A 13340-nucleotide genomic window follows, 5' to 3' on the forward strand; every position below is an offset into this window, starting at 1 on the left:
CTTTGCGTAGACCTATATTTTTAATATATACAATCATAAGATCCGATTCCAGCAATAAACTTGCTGGTAAATAACTTTTTCCAATAATGACCTATTCTCCGATCATCTGCCCAGACTATAAACAATGTTCTATATTATATACAAAGAAATTCTACATAAAATTCAAACAAAAAGGTCATATCCATAATTGTTATAAAATCAACGGTTCATGAGTTACGAAGGGTAAAAAGTGGAGGTTTTCGATACTTTTTATATTTTTTGGGCAATCGATGATGATTTTGAGTGGTGAGGTTGACGTTTCTTCAAGGGATTATCAATAATATACCATCTGCCACTGAAATAGCAAATTTTACTTACAAAGCACAATCCTGTTAAATAATAATTTGCCCAAATTTGAATAAATTGCCCAAAAAATATAAAAAGTATCGAAAACTTCCACTTTTCACCTTTCGTAAATCTGGAACCGTTGATTTCATAACAATAATTATGTATAGGACCATTTTTGTTTTAAATTGTATGTAGAACATTTTTTTATAGAACAGTGTTTACGCTAAAGCATAGTTTTAGAAATATTGACGAAAAACGTAAAAAACTACAAATTTACCGACTTCTCCCCATCTCCCCCCCCCCAATCAGAACGCTTAAAATGGTGTACCTTTTTACTGATCAATATGTGGACCATATAGAACAATTTGATGTTGGAGGAAAACTTTCACTTTGGACGTTAGGCCTTTTTTTGGACCAATTTTACAACACTACCTCCGTAACTTTGGAACCGTTCATTTTAGAAGGATTATGCATAGGGCCTTTTTTATTTCAAATTTAATGTAGAACATTTTTGTATAGAAGGTTCTTCATGTTTAACCGCATAGTTTTAGAAATATTGAACGAAAAACGTAATAACTACGAATTTACCGATTTAACCCACCCCCGAAAATTTAGGGTTGTTTCACTTGGATTGGTCGAACTCAGGGGTTCATGTACAACAAATGTGCTTATTAGTGTCAATCATAATATGATCAAATGTATAGTTTACGATTCTACAAAGAACACGGACTTTTTTTTTATTGTCTCGTATAATTAATAAAAACGTGGTATTCTAAAAATAATTATTTTTCAAATTAAAATGTCAATTTTAAAAACAAAAAGCTTCCAACGCCAGGAATCGAACCCGGGTCGCCTGGGTGAAATCTAGGAGCCAAGTGTTCTAGGCCGTTAATAGATGTAATCCACGAAGATAAATATTTGACATATAAGTGTAGCGTTTTTCCATCAAGTTTCATATTTTACCTTTTCTTGACTAAAATCCCCGGTTTTGGGCCATCTGACACATCATTTGTTAATAAGCTTTGGAACACCTAACTCAATAAAAAGAAAACAGCCATGCTAAAATGCTCCGGTCAAATTTGACACTACCTCCCGGGCTATAATATTGTATGTGCAAATTGTAGTGATCAAATAAATAATTAAAGTTTTTGTATAATTTATTAAAATTAGTCAAATTAGTAAAGCTTTTCTTATTTTTTTTTATTTAAAAAAGAAAAAGTCGCATCCTTCCGAAGGTAATTAACGACATTTCTGTAACATTTGTTACAATATTAAATCAAAAATTAGTAAAAATGAATTACAATTTGTAGACAATTAAACCTTTGGAGCAATAATTAAATTCCACACACTAACGACACTCCGACACTCTCTCTCTCTCTCTCTCTCTCTCTCTCTCTCTCTCTCTCTCTCTCTCTCTCTCTCTCTCTCTCTCTCTCTCTCTCTCTCTCTCTCTCTCTATCTCTCTCTCTCTCTCTTTCATGCATCATTAGGGATAGCGTTACGCGCACTAGTATCTGCTTGTTCATATTTCCTTCTATGCCTATGTGGGATGGTATCCACAGGAAGTGAATTCTTCTGAAACTTTCTTGAGCTTCCATTAGTTCGGCCTTGGTTCTTTTCTCAATGGGGTGTTTATGGTATATATTTTGCATAGCTTTGACTGTGCTAAGAGAGTCGGAAAGGACTGGACAACAAGGAAGGTTTTTAAATACATGTTTGATGGCTTTAAACAAACCAAAGGGCTCTGCAGTATAGATGCTGGAATTCAGAGAAAGATGTAGCAGCACAGCAAGGCGATGAAAAAATCCAATAATATTCTTTTGAAGTAGAAACTTGAATCTTAATGTTGGCTTAATGATTGAGATTTGTCACTTTTCTAGTCCGATGCCTCACTGCCAAGATAACTATTGATTTTTTCTTCCTGGCCGTGAATTTTCGTTTTATGGATCTTTCTTGGGGGTAAACTTGACTGAGCATATGGGACAAAACTGATAGGTATGTGGTGTATTCTTGAATTGTGGTTATAGGATCTGTTGATCCCGTGACATTCGTTAGGAGCATGTTAAGTTGGTCAAAGTTTAGAGGGAAAGGTAGAGGGTGATTTTCTATGAAGTTTTTAGCAGGGTCAAGTAAGAGAGAAAATAAGCATTCAGAAGTGCTTGCTGAACTAATTTTAGCTTTTTTAGATTTTGCTTTGACTTTAGGTGGTGGAAAAATGTTACATTCTTTTGAAGATGGATCTGCTTCAGGTGAAATAATTTCATCAAAGTTACGTTTTGGTTGATTAATTGTGTGACTGTCCTTATTTGATGCATCTACTTTGTTCGGTATCTCCAGGACATTAGAAATAGGCATTTGTTCACACTGAGAAGGGTTTGTATCATTGGGTGCTTTCAAAGATATATTTGTTGCGCTGGATACCGATGCTTCATTGTTTTGGTTGGGGTTTAATTGAGCTAGTGGTTCGGAGCACTGTGATGCAATGTGAGCTGGCTTCTTGCATCTAAAGCAAACTAAACTGTCTTATATATAATCATATCCCTTCTACCATACAATGGTGTAGGGTTAACTAAACTGTCTTGAGAAGTGAATATTCTATATATCGTGTTGGCAAATACAAGAGTAAATGACTCTGGTAGTGTTAGACTCTGAGGACTGATATAGATTTGTCTTAGAAAACTAAGGATGTGATTGTACTCAGGCATAGAAGCACTAATTTTGAGGAATGTCATGGGGGAGACAGGAACTATGTCGATTTTTTGTAACTCATTGATTAGCAAGTCGTGCGGTATTGAAGGATATACGCCGGAGAGCACAAGTCGTTCCGCTGGTGTAACTGACTTTCTTGCTCTGACAATTTCACCTTGTATTTCTATTTGACCATGATTATTCATAAAATCATCCACTATTTGTTTATTGGATAAATACATACATATGCGATTATTAGATAATCTAGAAGGGAAGATTATATTTTTCGGTTGAATTATATTTCCAAGTGGGAGAAATTAGTCTTGAAGTTTAGTGTTTTCTAAGGCAATAAAGATAATTGCTTGAGACTTTAAAGAAAATTGCACTCTCGACGCTGCCAAAGAGTATGACTGTGATGCGTTTATTTGACTTTGATGGTCTTGTATTGTAGAACTGTTGTGTGATTCCATGTTTGAATTAATTTCTATAAACGTTAAGTGAAAAGTAAGTCCGACCCTGTACACCTGCTAAAACAGGAATATCGGTCTCTACTAAAAGCGGTTAATTTGCTGGTAAAACTGGATTTGTTTATTGACAACAAAAACAAATAATTGCAATTTGCTGACTTTAATGCTAATTTAACTGGATATTATGTAGAGAGTTTGTACACTTACAGTTTATTTCAATATATCAGTGAGATTCACAATTTATAAGTTATATTAAACTTTGTTAATATTAAAAATATTCGGAGCCCACATTGACTAAAACATTATAGTTCAAGCTTTTCTTATTTTTATATCGATATATGTAGTTAATCAATAATAAAAAAAGTGTCGAAAATAATAAGGAATTACATGGCAGCAAATTGCTGCGACGCGCCTGACGGTGTAATTTTTTAAGGCGCGCCCGACCGAAGGTTAAATAAAATATCCCGTAACTCAGTAACGAGCCACATTTTATTTAAGTGATTTGGGTTACATCTCAATATTTTGAGCCCATGAATCTACAGCTAAAATATTTCCATTTATTAATGACACACCCTGTATATCTACCTATAACAAAAATTGTTGTTTTTCCATCAAAATGTTATATGAATAGTATTTTAGGATTGTAAAATTATGTAGTGAACGTATTAACTTTTTATGATATATCGCCATCGAAAACATGTTCGGTATTTGCGAACGCAAATTTTTGGAATAGGTATATCAAACATTTTTTATTACTCCAATAAACTGAAATAAAAATGAACAACAAGTAATCACATCAAAGAACCATTTGTCAGTTGGCGTAATTAGTTTAGATTTTTTAAAAATGGTTATTACCTAGCACAGCAATGTATTCATTTTCAGATTAACTGAGATTTATAGCGTGCCTGGTCATAAATTTTCCGATAAAATATTACTAAACAATACTTCATTTATTTGAGTATCTAAATATTTCATCCTGCACTTTTTATATGTGTGATTTTTTTATTATTTATTGGTTTTGGTCTAGGCCAAACTAGTTTGTCCTAAACGCGATAGATTAAACTAGTTTAGCCTAGGCCAAATTAGTTTATCCTGATATTAATACGGACACTGCAGGTTAAATCTAAGTAATATCTACCTACAAACACAAATTAAATGGGTCATTCCATTTCAAATCACTCAATTTTCTAGCAAAAAAAATTTTGGACCCCCGATTTGTCTGAAAACTGGTATATAGCTTCTGCGGGACGTAAAAATAAGATATTTGAGGTCAAAAAATCTTCTTCGTCTTTTTTTCTCAAAATGTTATTTTATGCGATTTTACAGTGATTTGGTGTTTATTTATAAAAATTTGCATTTTCTGTCGTAAAGTGTCAATGGAAAACATAATATTTTAATAGAAGGGACTTAAAAATGTCATTATATGGCATTATAACAAGTTACTTTGATTCAAAATAAGCTTTTGATCAAATTTTATAGTGTATAAAACGTTAAAATACCGTTTTTTACATTTTTCTCCATTCCCAAAATACATCATAATCGATTTGGCTGAAAATTTGCCCACAGATAGACAAAAGTGGTGAGAAGGATTTGAATTATATTACAATACCAAAAAAGTTACATGCAATATTATAGTCAAAAGTATAGGCGTCTACTGTAAGTATAATTAACTCGAAAATATCAACCTCACGACAAAAATTGTTAAAAAGAGATTGTAATAATTATAAACACGATTTATTTGGAACAATTTCAGTTCCTACCATTTTTGTCGAAAAGTTAAAAATGGCGGAGATATTGAGCAAAACAGGTTCTCCTTTAAAATCAAGATGGCGGCTAACGTAACGGAGGAATTCATTCGTGATTTTAAATTTAGGCTACTATTGACTACCCTAAAGATCAAAAAAATAAAATTTTGGGCAGCTCGGCATTCAAGGTCAAATGCTATCCCGACTGGACTAATATATACTTTTGAGTCTGATATTACTGCATGTAACTTTTTTGGTATTGTAATATAATTCAAATTCTTCTAACTACTTAAAGTCCTATCTTTTTTCTATCTATGGGCAAAATTTCAGCCAAATCGATGATGACGTATTTTGGGAATGGAGGAAAATATAAAAAACGGTATTTTAACGTTTTTTACACCATAAAATTTGATCAAAAACTTGTTTTGATTCAAAATAACTTGTTATAATGCCATATAATGACATTTTTGGGTCATTTCTATTAAAATATTATGCTTTTCATTGACACTTTATGACAGAAAATGCAAATTTGTTTAAATAAACACCAAATCACTGTAAAATCGCATAAAATAACATTTTGAGAAAAAAAAGAAGAAGAAGATTTTTGACCATAAATATCTTATTTTTACGTCCCGCAGAAGCTATATACCAATTTTCAGACAAATCGGAGATCCAAAATTTTTTGCCTGAGTGATTTGACATGGAATGTACCAAATAATAGATAAACTGAATAATATATACCTACTCTGTAATTTGATGTAAGACAATCATTTTTATTAAGAGTGTAGGCACAAATATTTTACGGAGCTATCCCTACTTTTTCTTTTTTTACACGGCAAATTACGTGTAGTAAAATTATCACTTGTAACAACAACAAAAACTCTTTAACAACAAAATACTTGGATCGCAGAATATATCCTGGTGTATTCTCTGCTTGGGGTCTTTCTTCCATAAATAATAAACAATAAATAACTTTTTATTAATTTCACGTCTAAAATAAATTATTTATTAATAGGGCAGTCAATGAGGTTATTTGGCTCCGAATTCCATCCTACTGCATAGACTTAAATGTAATTTTGGGAAGAGCCTCTACTTGTCTCCTAATTCAAAGTCTACCCTATGCCGATGTGTGCTTTTATGTCGGGGGGTGGTTCCCACCCCTTCTCGGGGGTGGACATTTTTTTGGTCAAAATAACCACGAAAGTTGCTAGAGATAATTATAAGCAAAAACTGTTCTATAATTTTTTTTTAAATTCAATATTTTTCAGTTATTTGTGGTTGAAAATTGGACGTTTTCATTAAAAAAAACATGGCTTCGGATGGTTTCATGCGAATACCTTAAAAACTATGCATCTAACTAAAAAAATATATAAAATCATTTTTGTAGCTTATAAAAAACAAAGAGATTCGTTTTTTTTTATAAATCTTCTAGTTATAATAAAAGAGAGATATGGTAGTTGAAAAGAGTTTGTTTTTTTGGTGCATGCTCAAGTCGTTGTATTTAACTTGAATTAACAGAGAAACGGTCGATTTTAGGTGTATAATGTTACCAATACTTTCTGTAGTGCTTAAAAATTCCTTTAAAATGAGCATTAAACGTCGATTACGTTTAAAATAAGCGAGATGTTGTGCAAAAAAATTGATGACTAATGTATTTTAGGAGAAAATGAGAAGTATAATAACTCCTCATCCACCACAATTTAAATGCATCTTTTCCTTCTATAATAATTTTAATTATAATGTTATTTCTACTTTTAAAAAGTTGGACGGGTTTAAAATAAATGATTTTTGAAAAAAATAGGATCAAATTATATAGCGCCTTTTTAAATTTTCCTAAAAATCTTCCTTTTTCTACATGTAACTCGAAAATGATAAGAGATGCGAAAAAAAGATACCATATAAAAATGTAGGAGTTTTTTAGGTAAAAATTTTGTTTTTTTTATTACTGTATCTCTTACCATTTTCAAGTTATGTAGATGCAGAAAAAGAAGATTTTTAAGAAAATTTAAAAATGCGCTATATAAATCTTACTTTTTTCAAAATCCATTCATTTTAAACCCATCCAACTTTTTGAACATAGAAATAACACTATAATAAAAAGTATTGGAGAAGGAAACGATGCATTAAATTGTAGTGGATGAGGCGTTAAATATACTAATTTTTTCTTAAAATACCATTAGTCATCAATTTTTTGCAGCATATCTCGCTTATTTTAAGTGAAATCGACATTTAATATTGCTAGTTTTAAAGGACTTTTCAAGCACTACAAAAAATATTGGAAGCACTATACACTTAAAATTGACCGTTTCTCTGTTATTTCAAGTTGAATACACCGATTTGAGCATGCACCAAAAAAACAAAATTTTTCACCTACCATATCTCTTTTTATCTTATAACTAGAAGATTTGTGAAGGAACGAATATCTTTGTTTTTTTTATAAGCTAAAAAATATTTTATATATTTTTCGTTAGATACACAGTTTTTAAGGTATTCGTAAAAAACCGTCCGAAAAGATATTATGTTTCAATGAAAATAGCCAATTTTCAACCACGAATGCCTCAAAAAGTATTAAGTTTTAAAAAAACTTATGAAACAGTTTTAGCTTAGAATTAGGTTCTCTAACCACTTCAGTGGTTATTTTGACCAAAAAATTCTCCACCCTCGAAAAGAGGTGGGAACCACCCCCAAGATAAAAGCGCACGTCGACATAGGGTAGACTTTGAATTAGGGGATAAGTAGAGGCTATTCCCAAAATTTCATTAAAATCCATGCAGTAGGATAGAATTCAGAGGTAATATCCTGTTCTTGCTGTCATTGACTGGCGTATAAATACACTATCAACATTATTCAATAAACAAAATATTGCTGAAGCCGTGTCAAATATCTAAAATTGTCACTGTCTTGTCACCACATTATGTTCGACAGAGTGCGTTGTATGACAAAGATAGCGAATGTTTGATTTGGAAAATATCACCTCGGACATGGTGTTAATTTTGTTCGAATCCTGGAAAAACTAATACAAAAATATTTTTGTAAAATTTAAACGCAGAATGAAAGACTACCATTACCGAGGGCCGAAAGTCCCTTAAAATAAACAAAAAGTTTCTTTTGAATGACCCCTGTAGCTTATTAAAATAAAGATTATAGAAGTTTTCAGGAACTTTCGGCCCTCGGTAATATACAATCTTTCAGTCTCCGTTTAAATTTTTCGAAAATACTTATTAGTTTTCTCAGGATTCGAAAAAAATGAATGCATATAAATAGAATGTGAGCCTAAATTTTGAACCGATCCGCTTAAAACGATAATGATTAGGCATTAACTAATGGACAATTATACCAACAAAGCCAAAATATACAGACAAACTGAATAAAATACTCTGTAATTGGATGTAAGATAATTATTTTCATTAAAACAATAATGATTCGTCGTTAAAACTAATGGACAAATAAATTGGTAATACAAGCAATCATATTATAAAAAACTTCAATTATAAAAATTACTATTTATTTTTCTATCAAGTGCTTTGGTGATACTTATAATTGCATAGTATCATTGCCTTCTCGTACTTGCATCTGTTTGTGGAGCAATTTTTGTTGCAGCTGCAATTGACAATACCTTGATAGAACAACTAAATTTCTCGTAGCTTATTAACACATTCGTGGACACGACTGCATATGCAAACACTTACAAAGGGACGTGACTGTCTGCATATGAAATCGTATCCGTGAATGTGTTAAGTAAGAAAACATAAATCCAGAATATAATTTCTGAAGCACACCAAGTTTAGTGGCAACTTTGTAAATTCTTTCATAATTTTTGTCTGAAGAATAACTCCAATGATGTTTCTGAGATCACCTTGTCTGTTACCATCACTGTCTTTTCTTAGATTAACATTGCAATTTAAGTTATCGTCATCCTGAATATCATTTATGATTTCTTGTTGCAAAGATGCGACAAAGTGCGGCTCCGGAGCAAATATCCACGGAAAGCGCAATAATATTTTTTTCCGCAAATCGCCAGGAAATTTTGACATTCCTGTCAAAATTTCTTGAAGAAAAAGTCAGGACTTCCTTACTGTAAGGAAATGTCATTTCCTTACTGTAAGGAAATGATATTTCCGTACAGTTGTTAGTGTTCTACATAAATGATAGAAAACACATTGCTATTAAAACCTTGTAAATTACCTTAATCATTAAATTTTCTTTATCTGGAGCTTCCTGGATAAATTTTTCAATTTCTTCCTTCGTTAAAATCTTAGATTTCTTTGCCCTATAACCTTGAGCTTGCCGTTTCAATAAAGAACGAAGTTTTGAGTATGTAGATATATCTACATTGTATTTAAGTGCAAGGGTTGACTTCAGCATTGAATAATTGGCCCATAATGTTGAAGATTTCATCTTTAAACAAAGGTCTAGGAAGTATGCCATTACAACATTTTCTGAGAAAGAACTCATATTTTTACTCATGCGATAATCCATAAAACGTCTGTATGCATTTTCGTACTTTTCTCTTGATTTCTTTGGCAATAATTCTAATGAAGCAGTATTCACTGCCTCAACCAGCTCTGGAGGAGTCCCAGGAATGGAAATTTCATCATCACTTATCATTTTACTTTCGAGAACACCAGCAATTAAATTTATAAGCGTCAAGTTTGACAATTCAACCTCAATACGTTTCCATAGTAACCCAAGTAATTTTATTAGGAATTTCAAAGCACCATTTATTTGGGAATAAAATTATCGCGTTTTTTTTTAAATCAATCAATATCTGTCGAATTTTAAACGATTTGCGGAAAAATAGTATGTTTACCTCGTAGGAAAAGCCACATTCCTGGACTCTGTGTTGCTAAGTCTCGGCTTGCGCCTCGACTTAGCAATCTTCACAGTGGTCCAGGAATGTTAAGCTTTTCCTACCCGGTAAACAATGTACTATATTTAAAAAAACTTGGTAGGAAAAACATTACATATACATATATTATTCTGATAAATTAGCTTTTGTCAAACTTACAAATTTTAGCATTTGTCAAAATGCCTCTTAGTGCCACCATAACCGAGTTGAAATTTTCTCCTTTACATTTGCCTTAATAGCTTTGAAATATATGTATTCAAGAACAAGGATGTATGGGGCTCTAAATTCGAACGTCTTCGTGTTGAGTTGGAAATATTGGAGAAGAAAAAAATGTTGACAACACAAGTGGTCTGCTTTTGATAACCTGGAGAAGGAAGATATGATCATTTTCAACGCTTGGAATAGTATTCCTGATTCTTATGATCAGCTGAAAAGATCACGTTTGCTGCTCTTCTTCTTTTTGGTTCTACATATCAACAAATGGATTTTGCGCTAAAATTTTTGTAAAAAGAACAGTGTTGTAGGGAATAAAACCGTACAAAACGAAAGAAAATAGTAATTTCTACGATGATTAGAAACGAAAATATCGCCAAAAAACGAAAAAAAGACCTTTTAATTTTTTTTGGGTTATGGATGAGGATAGGTAGTAGGGCTTTAGTTATATTTCGTGTAATAAAAGTTTGCTGAACAAGCCGATTTGGCTCCCAATTTTTTTAAATTGTTGTAATGTTCATATTTGGCTCTTTGGCTAAAAAGTTTGCCGACCACTGTCCTAAACCAATGCTCTAAAATATGGTTAATGATTGCAGATCCAAGACATTCAGTTGAATCAATACAAGGTATTATTCAAATACACGTCCAACAAAAACTGTTCCGTAAACAGATGCAAGTGCAAGGAGAGAATGATATTCCGCAATTCTACGTGTCACCAAAGCACTCCATGAAAAAACATAATATAATAATTTTTATAATTGAGGTATAATTTATTAATATTGTTGTTATAAAAAAATTCTAAATATTTTTTATTAGTCCAGAGAAATAAGATTTTTCTCGTGACACATCCCCCTTCAGGCCAAAAACAAATTTTTTGAGTAGTATGGCCATCTATTTATAATAATAAATAACCTATATGTTTCCTGCAGCCGATTCTGATGATGTACATAGTTATAAACAAATGAAGATCAACAAACGGTAAATTTTCGCACTTTGCGCCTATTTCCAAACAGTGAAGCATTTTAAATAAATTTGAGAGTAAGAAACTCATAAAACATATTATAAAAAATTTCGATGGCGTTCACTGTATATGTCTATTCATATTTGTTGCTTAAAACATTGCAGAATAAGTCATAAATTTTGAGTTTTTATAAATGTTCATAAATTATTTAAAATTTAATCTGGAACCTTCTTATTACACGGAATGCTGAGACTTCTGGTGCTTCAATTATACTCTAAATTTCAAAGTAATTGGTCAAATAGTTTAAAAGTTATTTAATTTGTTTATCTCAAATTTATTTTTTTTGCAAAAATATAAGTCAGAAAATGATGAAGTTACAGTAATCCTTCGATTAGTTTATGAAAGTAGAAAATTTATACTATTAACTTAATTAAAGAAAAATAACAAAAAATAATTTTAAATATTGCAAAATTATTTTGCAAGAACATGTCGATTTTTTGCTTATAAACAATTCATCATCATTATAAATGGTGCTACAGCTCTCTAAAAGAACCTTCCCAAGTCTATTACGCCAGTCAGTGCTATCCATTGCCAACCGTTGCCAGTTTGCTGCCCCTATTTTTCTCCCATCCTCATCTACACCATCCTTCCATTTGAGTTTTGGCCTACCTCTATTTCTACTTCCCACAGGTTGTGACATAAGGATTCTTCTAGGAGGGTGGAGGGTTGTTCTGCTCTGATCTTGCTATATGTCCTGCCCATCTTAGTCTTCCTATTATTATTAAGAGATACTACGTATTTACCACCAAATATATGTGTATAACTGTGGTATACCTCGTAGTTGTACCTCCTCTTCCAAACACCATTTTCACAGACGCCATCGAATATTCCTCTCAGGATCCTTCGTTCAAATATAAGCAGAAGGTTTTCATCTGCCTTGGTGATGGTCCATGCCTCTGATCCATATGTCAACACTGGTTGTATAAGGGTTTTGTATATATATATATATATATATATATATATATATATATATATATATATATATATATATATATATGAGTTAGTTAGAAGCAACCTACCTTGCTCGTTTCGGTACGAAACCGATCTGTGCCTCCACTTTGAGGCCACGAGATGTCACCTGGTATTTATTGAAAAATACCTACGGCGTCAAACAAGCAGGAAATAATCGCAACTTTCTACTTTTTAAAAAGTATGAATATAATATGTAAAATATTATACGGGAAATAAATATTCTACCTTCGTCTGTGCTGCCATCTTGGGAACGTTTTCGCTGTCTACAGCTCATCAGCCAAGCTCTCAGAACAGACGAAGATGCAGAATATTTCCTCCGTACACCCGAGGCCGTAAGACAGCCATGCAGTCCTTATGGGACTAGCGCAATCTGAGTTAGTTAGAAGCAACCTACCTTGCTCGTTTCGGTACGAAACCGATCTGTGCCTCCACTTTGAGGCCACGAGATGTCACCTGGTATTTATTGAAAAATACCTACGGCGTCAAACAAGCAGGAAATAATCGCAACTTTCTACTTTTTAAAAAGTATGAATATAATATGTAAAATATTATACGGGAAATAAATATTCTACCTTCGTCTGTGCTGCCATCTTGGGAACGTTTTCGCTGTCTACAGCTCATCAGCCAAGCTCTCAGAACAGACGAAGATGCAGAATATTTCCTCCGTACACCCGAGGCCGTAAGACAGCCATGCAGTCCTTATGGGACTAGCGCAATCTGAGTTAGTTAGAAGCAACCTACCTTGCTCGTTTCGGTACGAAACCGATCTGTGCCTCCACTTTGAGGCCACGAGATGTCACCTGGTATTTATTGAAAAATACCTACGGCGTCAAACAAGCAGGAAATAATCGCAACTTTCTACTTTTTAAAAAGTATGAATATAATATGTAAAATATCTTACGGCCTCGGGTGTACGGAGGAAATATTCTGCATCTTCGTCTGTTCTGAGAGCTTGGCTGATGAGCTGTAGACAGCGAAAACGTTCCCAAGATGGCAGCACAGACGAAGGTAGAATATTTATTTCCCGTATAATATTTTACATATTATATTCATACTTT

The sequence above is a fragment of the Diabrotica virgifera genome, chromosome 4 (assembly GCF_917563875.1).
Source record: "Diabrotica virgifera virgifera chromosome 4, PGI_DIABVI_V3a".
NCBI lineage: Eukaryota > Metazoa > Arthropoda > Insecta > Coleoptera > Chrysomelidae > Diabrotica > Diabrotica virgifera.